This window comes from Pteropus vampyrus, unplaced genomic scaffold, assembly GCF_000151845.1.
Source record: "Pteropus vampyrus isolate Shadow unplaced genomic scaffold, Pvam_2.0 Scaffold215, whole genome shotgun sequence".
Lineage (NCBI taxonomy): Eukaryota > Metazoa > Chordata > Mammalia > Chiroptera > Pteropodidae > Pteropus > Pteropus vampyrus.
This window is the reverse complement of record NW_011888996.1, coordinates 484232-501846: the sequence shown is the minus strand read 5'-3', so window position 1 is coordinate 501846 and position 17615 is coordinate 484232.

Here is a 17615-nt window from a genome sequence, read left to right as displayed (position 1 = left end):
AATTGAGTGAGTGATTTCACTTGTTTCTTCTTCAGACTGAATTAGGTCGTTGCCATCTGTGGAGTATGCTAAATACCTTAGGGGAAGAAGGCTGTTTTCTCGTGTCATTTATGTAATGGTTGTGTTGTCACTTGCCACCTTTGAGCAAAATCAGTATGTAGCAGTGGTTGGGCCAGGTTTTCCACAGCTGAAGTAAAGTAGGGAATTGGGGCAATTGTTCAATCAAATTGAGCACATTTTTAAAAAGCCACACTTTCTTTCAAATTACTCAAATGCTTCAGGGAACATTTCCAATTGCCCTGGTCTAACACTTTTCTTCAGCTATTGATGTCTGGCCACCAAGCATCTTGCTGGGCCATAATCAAATGTAAATGGGTGAGAAGTTTTCAAGGGGACATATTTTCTTCAAATATTGGAAGAGTTCTAGAAATAAGAAGGACTGGACTGTTCTGCATCCAAGATCTACTAAGGAGGCGGGTTTAAGTTCAGCTAAAGGAGGAGCTCCAAATTCTCCAATGATAAAATAGACTTCCTTGGGAAGTAGTAAGTTGTCTGTAGCTGGAAGTGTTCAAGGAAAGAATTGAATCAATGTTTCTTAAACATCGTGAGTCACAATCCACTGAGAGTTATGAAATTAATTTAGTGAGTTGTGATCAACATTTTTAAAAATTGAATGAAGTGGAATGGAATGAATGGGATGGAATGGAACAAAAGAGAATAAAAGCTATAAGTCATTGCAAGAGAAATTAGTAGTGCTTTGTGAAACTTCATTTTTAATTACATACATGTGTGCATGTGCGTGTGCATACATACAAACACGTGTACTAGGTCAAAATATACAATGCATTTTCAGTATGGGCTACAGTCTAAAAAGCTGAAAAACACAGACTTAAACATCTAGTTGAGGGGATATAAGTATTGCATAGGAGTAATTGAACTAAAGACCTAGCTCAAAAAGGAAAACACGATCAATTAAAAGGGTCACAATCTCCATAAGCTTTAAAAAAATCAGTTCTCCAAAAATATGTAATGGTTTTTAATCCTGATCCTGGAAAAAATTTTTTTCCATGGCTCCTGATAAAGAAAACATTGTGTAAAGTATTTTTAAATACCTTATTAGAGTAAACACAATGACAAGTTTCATAGGGATTATTTTAAGTGATGTCCCAAAATATGAGCTTATGGCATCACATCACAGCAAAGGTCAAAAATCAGGTCTAAAGAAAGTCAATACTGATGCAGTCCAGTACAAGTGTTTCAATGATCTGGTTTATTGAAGGGCAGATATGAACTTGGATCATCTACTACATAGTTAAGTTCATATCATCATAGTAAATGTGTTAAATGACAAGCACATTATGTTAATGGGCAAACAATGGCTGCCTCTCTGCCTGTTCTAGAAAAGTCTAAATGCCTGTCAGTTTAGAGCTTTGAACATCTATCAAGTTATATTATTGTTAGTTGTTCAGAGAGGCTTTTCTAGCGCTCTCTCTCTCTCTCTCTCTCTCTCTCTCACCACCATTATATACAAAGTGAGTTCTTCAAGGATACAATAGGGACATGACTAATTTTATTTTTTTCAAGCCAGTATGATACATAGAATGTAGTAGGTACTCAATAAAGGCTTACTGAACAAATGAAAGAGCTTGTAATAACATCAAAGAGAACCCAAGTATCTGGGGTGGAAAGACAAAGAGTGACAAGGAGAAAAGGGGAAATGGATTGAGTTCAGGAAGTTTGGCATTCAGTAAAGCAAGAGATTTTTCTGGCAATTGAAGGAGGACAGATTCAACTAAGATATAGAAAGAATAAAAGTATTGTGTTTCCAGATTCTCTTCTCTATGATCTCAATAGGGACATCAAACAGACATGAGCTCCTAAGAATTATCTCCTAATCTAGATTCTGTGTCATTCTATGTACTTATAAACATTTTATGTACTTTAGAAATTTCTGTGGCTCTTAAATAACTAGTACCAGAATAAACTTCTATCTAGAGAATTCAGGAGGGACTTAGGGAGGTAGTGGTATGGAGAGAAAGGAAAGAGGGGGAGAGAGACTTTATCTATGATGGAAGGTCAAAAGCTCCCTCAAGATATGACAGGTAAGGCTGTGCTGCTACAGCAGGGAGAATATCCCTCAGTTTTGTAAACCAGCCAGCTCTTCGTGCCCCTTTGAAGCATTAAAATCAAATATGTTCCAATGAGGGAGTGATGTCTAGTCGTTAGAAAAAAGGACTCAGAGCCAGATTTTTGACTTTTTCATTCTTGGCTTTGCCACACAATCTCACTGTAGCCTTGGCAAAATTTTCCTCTCAACATCTTGAGCCCTCTCTTGACACATCTGTGAAATGTATATGAGTGTCGGAGTGTGTGAAGGGTGGATGACATCAAACTGCAAGCGGGAACTGTGGTTTCAGTGGAGAAATAGTCAAGGCATTAATGAGCGTCATATTCCAATGAAGAGCCCAGGCTCCCTCCAACCAAGGGGTGAGTGTTCGAGAATCACAGAAGAGGCCATTGGAATCCAAGTTGTTACATTGTGTTACAAAATAGAACAGCACTATACATACCCATGCAGAAGAGCTCCAGGCAAGACACAAAATCATGTTAATTTAAAAATGCAAAACCTACACAGAGCACATGAGGACACTGGAATTTAAGATTCCTGATGTCACTTGTAACTGTTGTGTTTCTGTCTTTTGGAGCCATCTAGAATTTTTTAAATTTGGAATTGGAAAGGCCCTTAGAGATCATGAAGTTTAGTATTTCTACCAAAATAGGAATCTTCCTTAGTCATTCTACTTCTGCATGAACATTCTTAATGATAGACAGCTTACTATCTTTCAAGGAAGCCCAATCATTTGTGAATACTCTAGCAATTAGAAAGTGTCTCCTTATAGTACAGTCTTCTCTTTGTGCTATTGCAATCAAGTAATAAAAGGAATTAAAAATTGCTCAGTGTGAAGAGAGTGGCCAAGTGTCCTGGTTTACCTGGGACTGAGGGGTCTCCTGGGATGCAGGACTTCAGTGCTACAACCAGGAGCATCCTGGAAAAACCGGGATGATTAGTTGTCTTAATTAAGAACAAAATAGAGATGAACTTACCATAAGGTGCAAGAGAATTTCATATATTTACTATCCCATCAGGCAACTACCTTCTTGGGCAGTTTGTCCTTTTGGTAAGCATTGTCTCTCAGATCAAAGGGTTGGAGAAAATTGCAGGGCTGTCTCTTAACACAACTGGCTCTGCCAGGATGATATTTCTTAAGATAATCATTTCTATTTGACTTTAGCATGACTGCTTTAGTGTTCTAGGGAGAAATACAGAAAAGGATTTCCTGATTTAATCGATGAAGATCAATAAGAATACCAGATGCTATAGACAATGATATATCCCTCACACAAATTACTTGTAACTTACATAAACAATAAAACAGACAGCCAGGAGACATTAAACAAGAAAAAATAGATACAAGGGTCTTGGTCTGTGTTTGAAATGGCATTCTCAAATCAGCAGATTCCAACTGAGCAATTGCATCTTCAAAGGTGCTAAGCCTTCCAAAAACAAAGAACAGACCTAGCTCTCATTACAGTGCCTGCGCTGTCTGAGTGGTTTTTGACCCTCTTCAGTTTGTTCAGCAAAGAAGGTTGTTCTGCAAGGATCAAACAGCCCCATGGAGAGATCCTGAGAATTAGAGTCAAGCTGATAGAGCTCAGCCTGAGGAGCTGATCATTTAGAAAATGACATCAAGAATGGAGATTCTACAAGGATGTTTTGATAAGGAATGAGAGCAATACTAAAAACGAAAGGAGGGGCAATACAGGAAAATAGGAGTTCATATATGGGGACCTTTTACTGTACAAGTACAAAGATTATAAAACCATATATACAAGCCATTTAGCAATCCATTAAACAGTTATAGAGTCAAGGTTTCCAGAGTGAATAATACCTATTTTCCCGAAAGGCAGAAGAGATCGGAGTTCCTGATTTCTTGCCTGAAAAACCAGAGTGGGAGGAAGGTGGGAAGAGAAGATAAATGCACATATGGATTTAGGTAGAGAGAGACCATGATGGTTGCACTAATTGTGGCAGCTTTAGTTTCTGGAAACCAAGCCATCAAGATGCAGCTTCTCCCTTAACAATTCATTTTCTACAAGGTAAAAATAAGAAAGCAATTCAATATGGATATTTTTTATATCCAAATTTTATCTGCAAATACGAATTGGGCATACAGCAGCAACTGGCTCTCATGGACTCCATTTGGAAGAATGATGAAGTTCAAAAGGTTAATCAAGTTATTAACATTTTAAAAGAAGGGAAATTTTCTTTCCCAGATGGCTTAACAGGTGACTCCCATAAATTACACAGTACATTACAGCGGGCATCCGCTAGCCCAGTTATAGTAGAGAGTCTGTCAACATTTCCATTATAAAGCCCTATTTTCAGAGTTTATAACTCAGCCATAAAACTCTGCTCCAAGCTGGGCCTTGGCTTTCTAGTGGAATTCTCAGCTCAGCAGCATACTCTTTTTTTTCTTTCTTCTCTGTCTCTTTCCTTCTTCATCTTCTCTCCCTTCTCTCCTTCCCACATCATCCTGCTTCCTCTGGTGAAAATGTTGGGGTTCTTTTGTTTTTAATTTACTTTAGATTAACTAACTTAAAAAGAGGACTTGCACATAGAGAAATCTTTCAGCCACTTTATTTTTAAGCACATTTTTTTAATGCTCAGGTATTGAGACTTTTTCAGAAACTATAGGAATCAAGATGTTTCTAATCAAGGCCTGTGTTATAGTCTTTCAAATCATATGAAGATATCCAAGCCACTAGCACTTGAGAGGGGTGTCAGGAGAGGAAATTTTATTGTAGAAATGTTTCACTTTGTTTCTTAAATTCCAAATGTCTATATTTAATTCCATCCCCTACAGGTAAAAGCAACGGCATATATCCCATTATTTCATCAACTCATGCATGGGGCTTTGGAGAACATAGCATTAGCACAGCCACTTCCAGATGGCGGGTGTGTGTGTATTTACAGGCCACCAGGGTGGAGAGAGAGACAACATGCAAAATACAAAGTGACAAAGAAGGTGCATAAGTGACGAGCGGAAGTCTGCTGTTCCAAGTCTGGTCGGTCACAGCCTAGAGAGTTTTTATGGCCTATTCAAAGCTGTGGTACAGACTAAACAAAGTTTCCTTTACTTTCACCATGACATCCTCCAAGACCAGGCCAGAGGTTGGGGGAAACTAAAGTGCACTGCCAACTCTGCTCAAACGAGAGACTGCGGCTTTGCTGTGAGAACTCTGCTGCTGACTTTGGAGCTTCAATCCCATGGCCCCTCTGAAACCCTACCTCAGATAGAAAGTTAAACCACATGGTAATTCCTCTGCATATGCAGGGGAGGGAGATGTTCCAGGAATGGGGTTTAAACACTCTCACAGGAGATAAGCAGGTCACAGTGGTGCTTGAACAATTTCCCCCTTACCTAAGAACCAGGCCAAGGAGGGTGCATCTGAAAACACTACAAAGAGACAATGGTTTTTTCTCATCATATCAGCATTTGTTTTGATGCTGACTCAGCAGCTTCTAAAGTTAGGCATCACCTCCCACCTGGAGGGGAGATGGCCCAGGGACAAAGAGCAACTAATCTCCCTCTTTACTCAGAAAGAGACACATCAGGCTTCCTCCCCCTACACCAAAACAGGGGACTGCAGCTGTTGGATTGTCCAGGGAGCAGCATTTGGCTTGAGAAATGTTCCAAGGGAAGGTGCTAAGATTTATCTACTGAGCTCACCGCAGGCACATCTGTTGAAGAACCTCACTCACATATCCCTCTCTCCTGTCGATTGCCTTCTCATGTGTTTTTCTTTTTTTCTTTTTGTTAACATACTTGCTCATTAGCAAAGGCATTTGGCTTGGAGGAAAACTGTGCCTCTTTACAGCTCATCGTTTCCTTCTCTTGAGTCCTGTAGTCCTGTCATAATATTTGAATTTGTGATATACATCACCATCATTTCCATAGCAATAGAAACAGCAGCCGCTACGAAAACAGGATTTGCGATTCAACGAAAGAAAAGAACTGAAAAGAACTTCAGAGAACAGCTGGTCCAGGCTCTGCCACAGACAGGTACACAGCTAAGCAGACCAAGGACTTCTTTCAATCGGTGCACTCCACTCACCAACAGCATATCTCTCCTCGCTGTTCTGTAACTAGATGTCTGACCACATCACTTCTGTACAAACTAGCCAAGAAATTCCGAGGAAAGAAACTGCATCTTGTCTATCATTTTTTTGCTAGCATTTTACCCAGTGTCTGAGAATTGTGGATACCTCCATGAGTTTGTAGAGTGGTGGAGACACCGTATATCGAACCTACGATCAGCTTTAAAGCCGAGATTTGTCCTTGATGTGTCGAAGTAAAGTATCTTCTGCTATAATTTAAAGCTATTGAAACTCTGAGTTCTCTACGTAAAAGAAGTAAATTACTCAAGGATATCCATGAAATAATTATTTATTCTAATGCCTATGACAAGTTATTGATTCACCACCTCATTCTTTTATTGTCCTACTTAAAGACCACCAAATTCTTCATCTTTATAATAATTCACTTTTTGCTAGAACATCTCCACTGTACTCTATTTCTCTTTTAAGTTTGAGATTCTAATTGTAACTTAAAGCACCGAATGAGGATTCTGAAAGGGTTGTAGACCCTCACTGACATGGACAACTGCTCTGAGCTTCTGTTTCCTCGTCTGTAAGATCCCTGCCTACTTCACAAGGGTTGTGTGGGCAAAAAATAAATGTATGTTAAAGCTTTTGAAATTCTTAGTTGTATACAAGTGGCAGTTATTAGGGTTAGTAAAATTATTCAGGTAAGAGTGTACCCAGTGCCGAACACAGCAGATTCCTTGATAACCCCGTGGATACTAAGAATGACAGTTTCTAGTCATAGTCTTACATTTGTTCAAAGAAACCAGAGCTAGACAGTAGTTAAAGCAGTAGAAACATTTCATCCAGAAACTATTGCAATGGGAGAAAAGAGACATCAATATAGAACTGGGCTTAATTCTGAATACAACAAGAACAAGTGAGGATTTATAGCCAAAGAGAGGGTTGGGAGGGTTGATGAATGGAAAATTACTAAGAGAAGATATGACATCAAGGGTAGGGGAAATCCTTGCTTAACTGACCTAACAGGATTCTTGTGGAAGGCAGGTTGGGACAGTCAGATATCAAGTGTGGGGGATTCTTTCTGAACTGACTTAGCAGGATTCTTGCTAAAACTGGGCTATGCAGGCCCAGCAAAAATTGGGGTAGGGATAGATATGGGGGCCATGGCCAAGATCTTGGAGAAGAGAGTTAAAAGTAGTCTGACCAAAGTTTGGTCAAAGAGAGTCTTTGTCATAATACTGAGTAATACTCAGATTTAGCCTGTAGTTCTCAGGTTTTTGTTTTTAACCACACTTGTGCCGCTTCTTGCCCTCCCCCTACATATTTAAATATTTATTTTTAATAAACATATATTTATTAATATGTGTGTGTGTGTGTGTGTGTGTGTGTGTGTGTGTGTGTGTGTGTGTGTATGCTTCCTGGGCCTTAGTTTAGGCAACAGATGTGGCCTGAAGAGCCAATCATGAATTAAAATTTCAGAATTCAAATGACATTTCAAGCATTGTAAGCATGATGAATTTTAAAGAAATTTTACATTCCATCTCTTTATAAATGGAACGTGTAAATATGTGAGTTCTAATTTATAGGTGGAGAAGTCAACATTTCAAATTTAACTTTCCTTAAAGCAGCAGCCACCTGAAATACATGTTTTATCCCTAAAAGTAATGTGGTTTTTTTTTTTCTGTAATGAATTTCTTTCTTTTTCTTTTTTACCATTTTAAATTTTATCCTTATTTCTCTCAATCCCACCAACTTCAGCAAAAATGAGGATCAACCAGACACAAACTGTAATTTTTATTTGCTGACCCTAGTATTTCATTGCAATTTTTCATGTTAACCCTAGTCCTCATTATCTGAATGGAGCCTCTGGGTTTCCCTTAAGACCTGGGTCCATAGATACTCCAGTATGTGTCCAAAAGCCCTGGAGCTGGCCATTTACCAGCCTGATAGATGCAGATACATTGACAATCACCCTTTTGGCCAAATGACCACATACCTGTCGGCAATGCCAATTTCAAAATTTTTAACCTAAGAGCCCTGTGAGGCTTCATCCATTCTCTTTCTGTGACTCCTCTTCCATCAACATTAAAGAAGCATGCATTTTTCTTCTTTTCTCATCATGTAGGGGTTAGATTATGTAGAATCTGTTTTCTCAGTTCTCCTGTTTTACCTTATATATCTCAAATCATTCTTCTGCCTCCTCTAATCTGTTTCACTTTACATGCTTTAGTTTTCCTGATATGTCCCTTCATAAGTGCACAATGCTTGGCCTCATTTTCATTTGACATTTGTCTCTCAGGTTTTTTGTAAAGTCTTGTATTCTGAATTTTGCTGCACCTTTCTCCCCTCCTTCACAATAGTCGATTGGATCAACAACAGTGATAATAACTATTAGATCTGCTGTAGGCTGGAGGTTGGATGTAGTTGTTTTTAATTCTGACAATGCGAAGGGTAAGTATTATTATCTCTGTTTTATAAAGGAGGCAGCAGGAAGCCCAGAGGCAAGAAATGAATGGATCAAGGTCATACCTACAGCTGGACAGATCAAGGAACTTGCTTCCTGATTCTAACTTCTGTGTTCTTTCTACTAAGTTAAATAAACTTGCTGTCCAATTCTTCTTTCTATGTCCTCATTTCCATTCTTCCCACATAACCCTTCTCTCAATTCACTACCAATTTTAAATCAACCATGTAAGTGTTCAACCCATTAACTTCCCTTTTCCTCCATTTTTTTCCTACCCTGATCCTCCACTGTACCATTTTCCAATCTGTTTCTCCATTGCCTCACATAGGATTAATATAGTCCCAAGATTTACATTTCCTTGAAGAATCACTGGACAAAGAAAATAAAATCTGGGGCAAATAGAGAACAGATCTAGGTTTTGTGAGGCCTGAAGCTTATAAATTTTGAGTGATATCTTTAAGAAAAATAATTCAAAATGACTAGTATAACATTAAGCAGACATATAAGTATTTACTTAGACTGAAAAAAAAATAAATTAAAACAAGTCACAAATTTTAGAAGCTAACAACACTCACAAAACCCAGAAAGTCAACATAAAATTTTTATTAATTAAATGACTGACACGGTTGTATAATATTTTTTTCTTACATCTTTTAGCTGTTACTCTGATTCCCTCTTCATATGACAAAAATATTGTAATATTATTTTCAATATAGAAAAAAATTTTAATTAGTTTTTTCTCTGGAATAACTGCTTGAAATTTTGTTTTTCTACGTGATAGTTTAAAATAGTTTGTTTCATCTTCATAACTATTAATGGAAAAGTCATACTAAGGTACTATTCAATACATGAGGAAGCATAAAATATACAATGTCACATAGGTGTATTATTTATAGTATAGCTATATTTTGTGCCCTACAAAAATAGAAATTCTTATAAATTCTATTTCTTGTAGTTCCCAGAAAGAAAAAGAAAAGTCTGTATGGTACATGCACTGCATTATGAAATATAATTTTGTCAAGAGGAAGAACTTCCATTTTGTTTAAACACTGATAATAACTAAAGCTATTGCTTACAGTTTTACATATCTACAGTTTAGAAGAATCTTCCACAGACTAGCTTATAGATCTCCATATTTTAAACTTTGTTCCCCCTTCACACCACACACTTCTCATGCCAACCACTGCTATATATTTCTCTACTGGCAAATTCATGTTAAAAAACCTGGGGGAATCATTTCAGTGAGTGGTAGGTGTGTTTCTATGTTATTCCTACACGGAACAGCTAGAAAACTGTTCATAGATTAGACTACAAACCATAAATATGAAACACAAACTAAGTGAACACTAACTCAATTTCCATATATCTGAAACCCCAAAATGTCAATAGCCCCTCCACTACCGTCTAGTGTGAGGAGAAGAATGACAAAGGGACATTAAGAATCAAAGAGGCAGTAGTCTTACCCAATTGCAATAAAAATATATTATCTTCACAAATTTTATAAAAATTATGACCATATAAACATCTTCATGCAGCCCTTTCCAGAGCTTTGGATGGGATCCGTGTAGGCAAGAGGGGGTCTGAAATATAGGTTTTATTCCCTTTCAGATAAACCTGCCTCTGGCAGTTAGTTATCAAACCATCTTTCCTAAATAATATTCAAGGCTCTGTAGAATGAAAGGCATGCCCAACAAAAACAAAAATTGGGTTATCTAGGAAAACAAATGCTTTAATAGCATTAAATCTTACTGATGAAGACACTAAAACCAATAAACCCTATAGTTGTTGATTATAGCCCATTTTGTTGTGTCTTTTCATCTGTAGATAAATACCTGTATGATATAGTAAGTGCTCAATACAAGTTTTGTTAATAAATGAATAAATACATGAATGAATGAACAATATTTAAAAACAATATTTGTAAATATATCCTTGATAAGTAAAATATAGTGTGAGGTAGGAATGATAAGGAGTCATATTCATGATCCCAGAAATTGCAATGTCTGTTCAACACCTGTCAAATAAATTGTAATTCAAAAGATGGTATTTTCAAACAGAGATTGTTGTCTGACAGTGAACAACAGTCTCTACCCAAATAAAAAAATTTTAAACACTCCTGAATATGAATCTAATGTGGAAATAGATTTGAAATAACATTAAACATGTTGCCATCTGTTGCCCTACTGAGTCACTGAAGAATATTCTTCCCAAATGTTTGTATTTTCAGATTAATTGGTCCATGGATGCCAAACATGAAGAAAGAATATCTGAAACTCAGTGATTCCACTAAGTTGTAAAAGATGCTCTACAGAGGCACTGTCATTTGGAGATGAAGTTGTGGATGAACACTGGAGTCAAATTAGGGGAAGCATTCCCAGGCTGTCGTTGGAACATTTTATCCAATAATTAATCATAATCATCACATTCCAATAAGTTTAATTAATTTAATGCTTATTTTTTTATCTCAAAACTTCTACCAAAATATATTTACTTCACATTTCTAATTTTTAAAGGACATTGTTTTTAATAGGCATCAGAAATTTGAGTAAGAATTTGGAGTTAAAGAAGGAAAAGCTAAAGGTGATAGAATGAGAGGCAACTAGAATAAATGATGAACGAATAAGATTTCCAAAATAAGGAGCAAACAAGGAGAAAAGAAGAATTTAAAGTAATCAAAGAAACCTAGTACTGTTTCTCACATTTTAGTCATGCTTTTCCTCTGAACAGCGTAGCACGAGCCAAGCAAGTTAACTCCAATCTACTTAAGGCTAAAAGAAACAATACACAGTTGGTCTCTCTTGCCTAACACCACCTCTGGCTGCTCCAGAGTTATTATCCAGCCTTAAATCCTTCATGTTTAAAGGTAGCCTGAGTTCCCAGATTCCAATCCCAATTTCAGGGCCACCTTCATGCTACTTTCATAGCCTGAATGTCTTTCTGGGTCATCTGCACAATAGCTTCAGGATATAAGAGTGAAGGGATATAGAGGAAATAATTGCAGTAATGTCTCTTGAGAGGGCCAGGGCAATTTCTCAACTGATAAAATTTTAGCAATCCTAATAAAAATCCCTGCTTTAGAAATTTAAAAAAAAAACTAATTATATATAAATATATGCAAAGGATCTAGAAGAGCCAAAATAAATTTGAAAAAAATTGAGAGCCCTGTAAAAACCACTTTCAAAATTTATTATAAAGCTATAGTAACCAAGAAATTATTATATTGATGAAAAGATAAACACAGAAATCAATGGAACAGAATAGAGAGTTCAGAGGTAGACTCATACATATATGGCCAATTATTTTTTTTACAAGGTATCAAGGCATTTCAGTGGATAAATAACAGACTTTTCAACAAATAGTAATGGTACAATTAGATATCCAAATGAAAAAAAATAAACTTGTACTTTGCTCATTATCCAAAAACTAAACCAGAAAGAATCCTAGTCTTAAATGTAAAACATAAAACTATAAAACTTCTAAAGATAACAGGAAAACTATTTATGACTTTGGTTTAGGAAAAGATTTCTTACAGAAAAACAGCATGAATTATTAAAAAACATAAATTGGCTTTTTTCAAAATTAAAAACATCTCTTTGAGAGATAAAGGTAAGAAAACGAGAAAAATGACAGAAACTGGGAGAAAGTATTTGTAAATTATGTAGCTGATAAAGGAATAATAATGAGAATATATAAGTATTCTTATATATTCTTAAAATTCAATAATAAGAAAGCAAGCAACCCATTTTTTTTAAAAAAAGATAACACCATCAATGTGGTGTATGTTATTCCTGACTTCAGTCCCCTTCACAAAAAGACCAACTAGCAACTATCCATAGATAAGACACCATTGTGAAAATCCCAGATTTCACATGGGAGTGAGACTAAAGCAACTCCCAGACCACAGAGGCTGAGAAGGACCAAATTATAAGAGTGAGAGGAGAGGCTGCACTCTAACCATATTACTCTTCCCCTAGGCCAGCATAGTACTCAGCAAGAGAGCCCAATTGTACTTATAACTTATCCAGTGGGAAAAAGAGAGCCTAAAGTGAACATCCAGATCCCTCAGCAAAGTGGGTCACTACCCAGAATGCCCACTTGCATCTCATCTCACAGGGATCACAGGGAGAATCTGTGGGGCTTGATCACTGGTGATCAGATTGTGATAAAGAACTGGGGCAGGGCTTATAGCAACCAGTGCTTGGATTTTGATAAATCTGATCTACTAGTCTTGGTAGAGCTGAGCTGTTGGCCCTGCCTGGCCAGAGAAGTCAGTGGACAGTTCCCCCTGATTCTGGTTCACAGCCAACAGCCATATTTGCTGTGGAGCCTGTTATATAGCCCCACTCAGGCTGGGAAGCAAATACACATTATGGGAATCCTGGAGGGAGAAGGGAAAGAGAAAAGACAAAAAGTGTATTTAAAGCAATAATGACTGAAAACTTCCTAAACCTAGCAAGAGAAATAAACATCCAAATTCTTTAGGCCTAAGGCATCTCAAATAGGTTGAACCCAAAAAGGGCCATTGAGACACTTTCATTAAATTGTCAAAAGTCAAAGGAGAGATTTGAAAACAGTAATAGAAAAAAAAATAAGAATGTACAAAGGAACTTCAATAAAACTCCAGGCAAATTTCTCAACAGAAACAGTTCAGACCAGGAAAGAATGAGATGATATATTCAAAATATTGAAAGAAAAACTTGTCAACCAAGAATCCTATACCCAGCAAAGCTGTTCTTCAGAAATGAAGAGATAAAGACCTTCCCAAACAATCAAAAGCTGAGACACTGTATTACTACTAGATCTGCCTCACAAGAAATGCTAAATGGAATTCTTGAAGTGGAAATAAATGGATGCTAATTAACACTGTAAAAAACATGTTAATGTAGTTGTAAAATTCATAGGAAAAGGTAAATATATATTCTCTAACACTGTAATGGTGGTGCATAATTCACTTACAACTCTAGTTCAAAGTTAAAAAGCAAATTTATTTAAATTAACCATAATTACAATAGTTTGTTATTGGATACATAAATTTAAAAATATATAAATTATCACATTAATAACCTAAATTGTAGGAGTGAGGGGGAAGAAAAGTAAAAGTGTAAAATTTAGGAATGCTACTGAAGTTAAGTTGTTATTAGTTTAAAATAGGATATTATAAACATAAGATATTTTATGTGAGCCTCATGGTAACCACAAAAGAAAAACCTGTAATAGTTACACAGAAGATTATGATAAAGAAGTCAAAGTATACCACTACAAAAAGTCATCAAATCACAAAAGAAGAGAGCAAATAAAAAGTAAGAAACAAAAGATCTATAAAATGGTCAGAAAGTAAAAACAAAATGGTAATAGTAAGGTCTTAGCTAATAATTACTTTAATTACTTTAAATGTGAATGGATTAAATTCTCCAATCAAAGGACATCAAATGGCTAAATGGATTTAAAAAATAAAATAAAATTTGATCCAATGATAGTTACCTAAAAGAGATACACTTTATCTTTAAGACACACATAGACTGAGAGTGAAGGGTTGATAAAAGATAATTCAAGTAAATAGTAACCAGAAGAAACAGGAGTAGCTATATTAGACGAAACGAATTTGGTCAGAAAAGACAACAAAGGTCATTATATAATGATAAAGGGCTAATCACTCAAGAAATTGATGAAAGAAATTAAAGAAGATACAAATAAATGAAAAAGTATTTGTGTTCATGAATCAGATGAATTAATATTATTGGTATGTTCATACTATGCAAAGCCATCTATAGATTCAATCAAGCTTTTATAAGATCCCAATATCATTTTTCACAGAAACAGAAAAAATATCTTAAAATTCATAAAGAACCACAAAAAAAAAAAAATAGCCAAAGCAATTCTGAGAAAGAACAAAGTGGAGACATTGCACTTCCTGATTTCATGCCATATTAAAAGCTAGAATAATCAAAAAAGTATGGTATTGTTATAAAAACTGACACATAAATAATGAACAGAATTGAGAACTCAGTAATAAAAGCATGCATATACAATCAATTAATATTTGACAAGGAAGTCAAGAATATACAATAGAGATAAGACAGTCTTTTCAATAAATGGTGGCAAATTGAATATTCACTTGCAAAAGAATGAAACTAGACCTCTATTTTATACCGCTTATAATAATCAACTCAAAATAGATTAAAGACTTAAATGTAAGACCTGAAACCATAAAACCTCTAGAAGAAAACATAGGAAAAATGCTCCTTGACATGGGTCTTGGTAAAAATTCTTTGGATATGGCACCTAAAGCATAAGCAACAAAATAAAAAATAAACAAGTGAGATTACATTAAACTAAAAAGTTTGTGCACAGCAAAAGAAATGATCCAGAAAATAAAAAAGTAGCTTACTGAATGGGAGAAAATATTTGCAAACCATGCATCTAATAAGGGATTAATATTCAATTTATATAAGGAACTCATACAAATAAATAGCTAATAATAATAATCCAGTTTAAAAAATGGGCAATAGTACCTGAATAGACATTTTTCCAAAGAAGATATTCAAATAGCCAATGGGTATATGAAAAGATGCTAAATATCACTAATCATCAGAGAAATGCAAATCAAAACCACAGTATCACCTCACACCATTTAAGAATGGTTATTATTAAAAAGACAAGCGATAACAAGTGATGGTAAGAATGTGGCAAAAAGGGAACATTTCACCACTGTTGGTGGGATTGTAAATTGGTACAGCTATGGAAAATAGTATAGAGTTTTCTCAAAAAAATGAGAAAATAGAACCATATGATCTGCAATTCTACTTCTGGGTATTTATCCAAAGGAAGTAAAATTACTTTCCCAAAGAGATATCTCTACTCCCATGTTCATTGCTGCATTATTTACAATAGCCAGCACATGGAAACAGCTTAAGTGTTCATTAAGTGATGAATGAATAAAAAAATATGATATGTATAATCAATAAAATATTATTCAACCATAAAAAAGGAAACCCTGCCATTTGTACCAACATGGATGGATTTTTGAAAGCATTATGTAAGTAAGTCAGACAGAGAAAGACAAATACAGTATGATCTCACTTATATGCAAAATGTAAAAAAAACCGAACTCATAGAAACAGAAAACAGATTGGTGATTGTCAGAGGCAGGGTTGGGGTGGGGAAAATGGGTCACAGTAATCAAAAGATATTAACTTCCAGTTATAGAATAAGCAAGTTCTGAGGATGTAATGCAGACTTGTGACTATAGTTAACAGTATCGTATTGTATATTTGAAAGTTGCTAAGAGAGTAGATCTTAAAAGTTACCATCACAAGAAAACAAAAGTAGTAACTGTGCGAGGTCATAGTTGTTAACTAAACTTATTGTGGTAATCATTAGCAATGTATACCAATATATAACAAACCATGTTGTATACCTTAAAATTATACAATGTTATATGTCAATTATATCTGAATAAAACTAGAAAAAATATTTTAAATAAATAAAAAGAAAGGAACAGGAAAAAATTTGAGCAAGAAGCTTCACCAAGGAAGACACATGGAGTAAACAGCATATATATATTAAAAAAAATGCTTAATATCATTGGTCATTAGGGAAATTAAAACCACAGTGAGACACCCCTGCATACCTATTAAATAGGCTTTTTATAAAAAGAAATTACCAAATACTGTTGGTGATAATGTGAAGCAAAGAAAACATTATAATAAGTAAAATAAGCCAAACTCAAAAGACCTTCATGCAAATCATTTCTTTTATATGACATTTCAGAAAAAGGAGGAAATAAAAAAACAGAAATTATACCAGTGGTTTCCAGGGACTGTGGTGCGGAGTAAGAACGATCTACGAAAGGACTTGAAGGAAACTTTTGGGTTATCGGAAATGTTCTATATCTTGACTGTGGAGGCAATTAATGACTCTATAAATTTGTGAAAATTCAATGAACTGTATGTATATCAATGAAGGGTGACTTTCACTATATGTAAATTATTCTTAGTAAACAAAAAAATAGCATTACAGTAAGTCCAAAATTAATTGCATATAAATCATCTTGTGAATCATGATTTGAATGTTATCTACTCAAATTGAATCAGGGTAGAATTCAGTCCATTATTTGAATTATTGAAATTTTTTTTGTGATGGATTTTTGGATGAATATAATACATTTTCCTAAAGTGTTTACTACAAATAAAAGTTGTTAAAAGGTGAGGCATTATTTAGTATTACTGTTACTGATTAGCATCTATGTAATTGCCTGTGACATGATTTAGCATTTATTTATGCAAATATTTAGGAAATATTTCTTGAGCATTACTAGATTGCAAGCCTAAAAGGACTCATTTCTTTCTAGTTCTGGGTCAGTAGGATGCTTTAGTCTTCTCCAATAAACTTTAATTCAGTATGATCAGATGAGACCAAATCTTGGGGAAAAAAATAACATTAAGTTTCAGGTGGTCCATAATGCTAGAGCTGTTTAATATTAGAAAGTGATGTCATACAGTATGGCAACATTACAAAGACTGTAATGACTACACTTGGAATGAATAAAACACTGACATTTTAAGTGGCCCAGATATTATCAGTTTACTCAAAAGCAAAATGCTAAAAATGTAATATAAGATCTCAGAACATTATTTATTTTAATAGTGAATGAAAGCAAGTTATGTACATAGAGTTTTTCATCATAATCTCTCTGCTGGAGGATACCTCAGATTGGGAACCAGTGGTCCTAGGTTCTAGTCCCATCTATGCCAAAACTTTACATTTTCTATACTTCTCATCTTCATGTTTGAGATAATTAAGTAGCCCAGCATTTTCAGTAGCGTCTTGCTGTAAATATGATTTCACCAATGCTTTGAGAGTCTCCAAAAGTTAAGCAGTCTGAACAGGGCTGGCTTTGTGGACATGCCACCTATGCAGTCACATGGGTCCCCAGCTTAGAAGGGCCTGCACATGGTTTAACGTTCTGCTGTCGCTATCTTG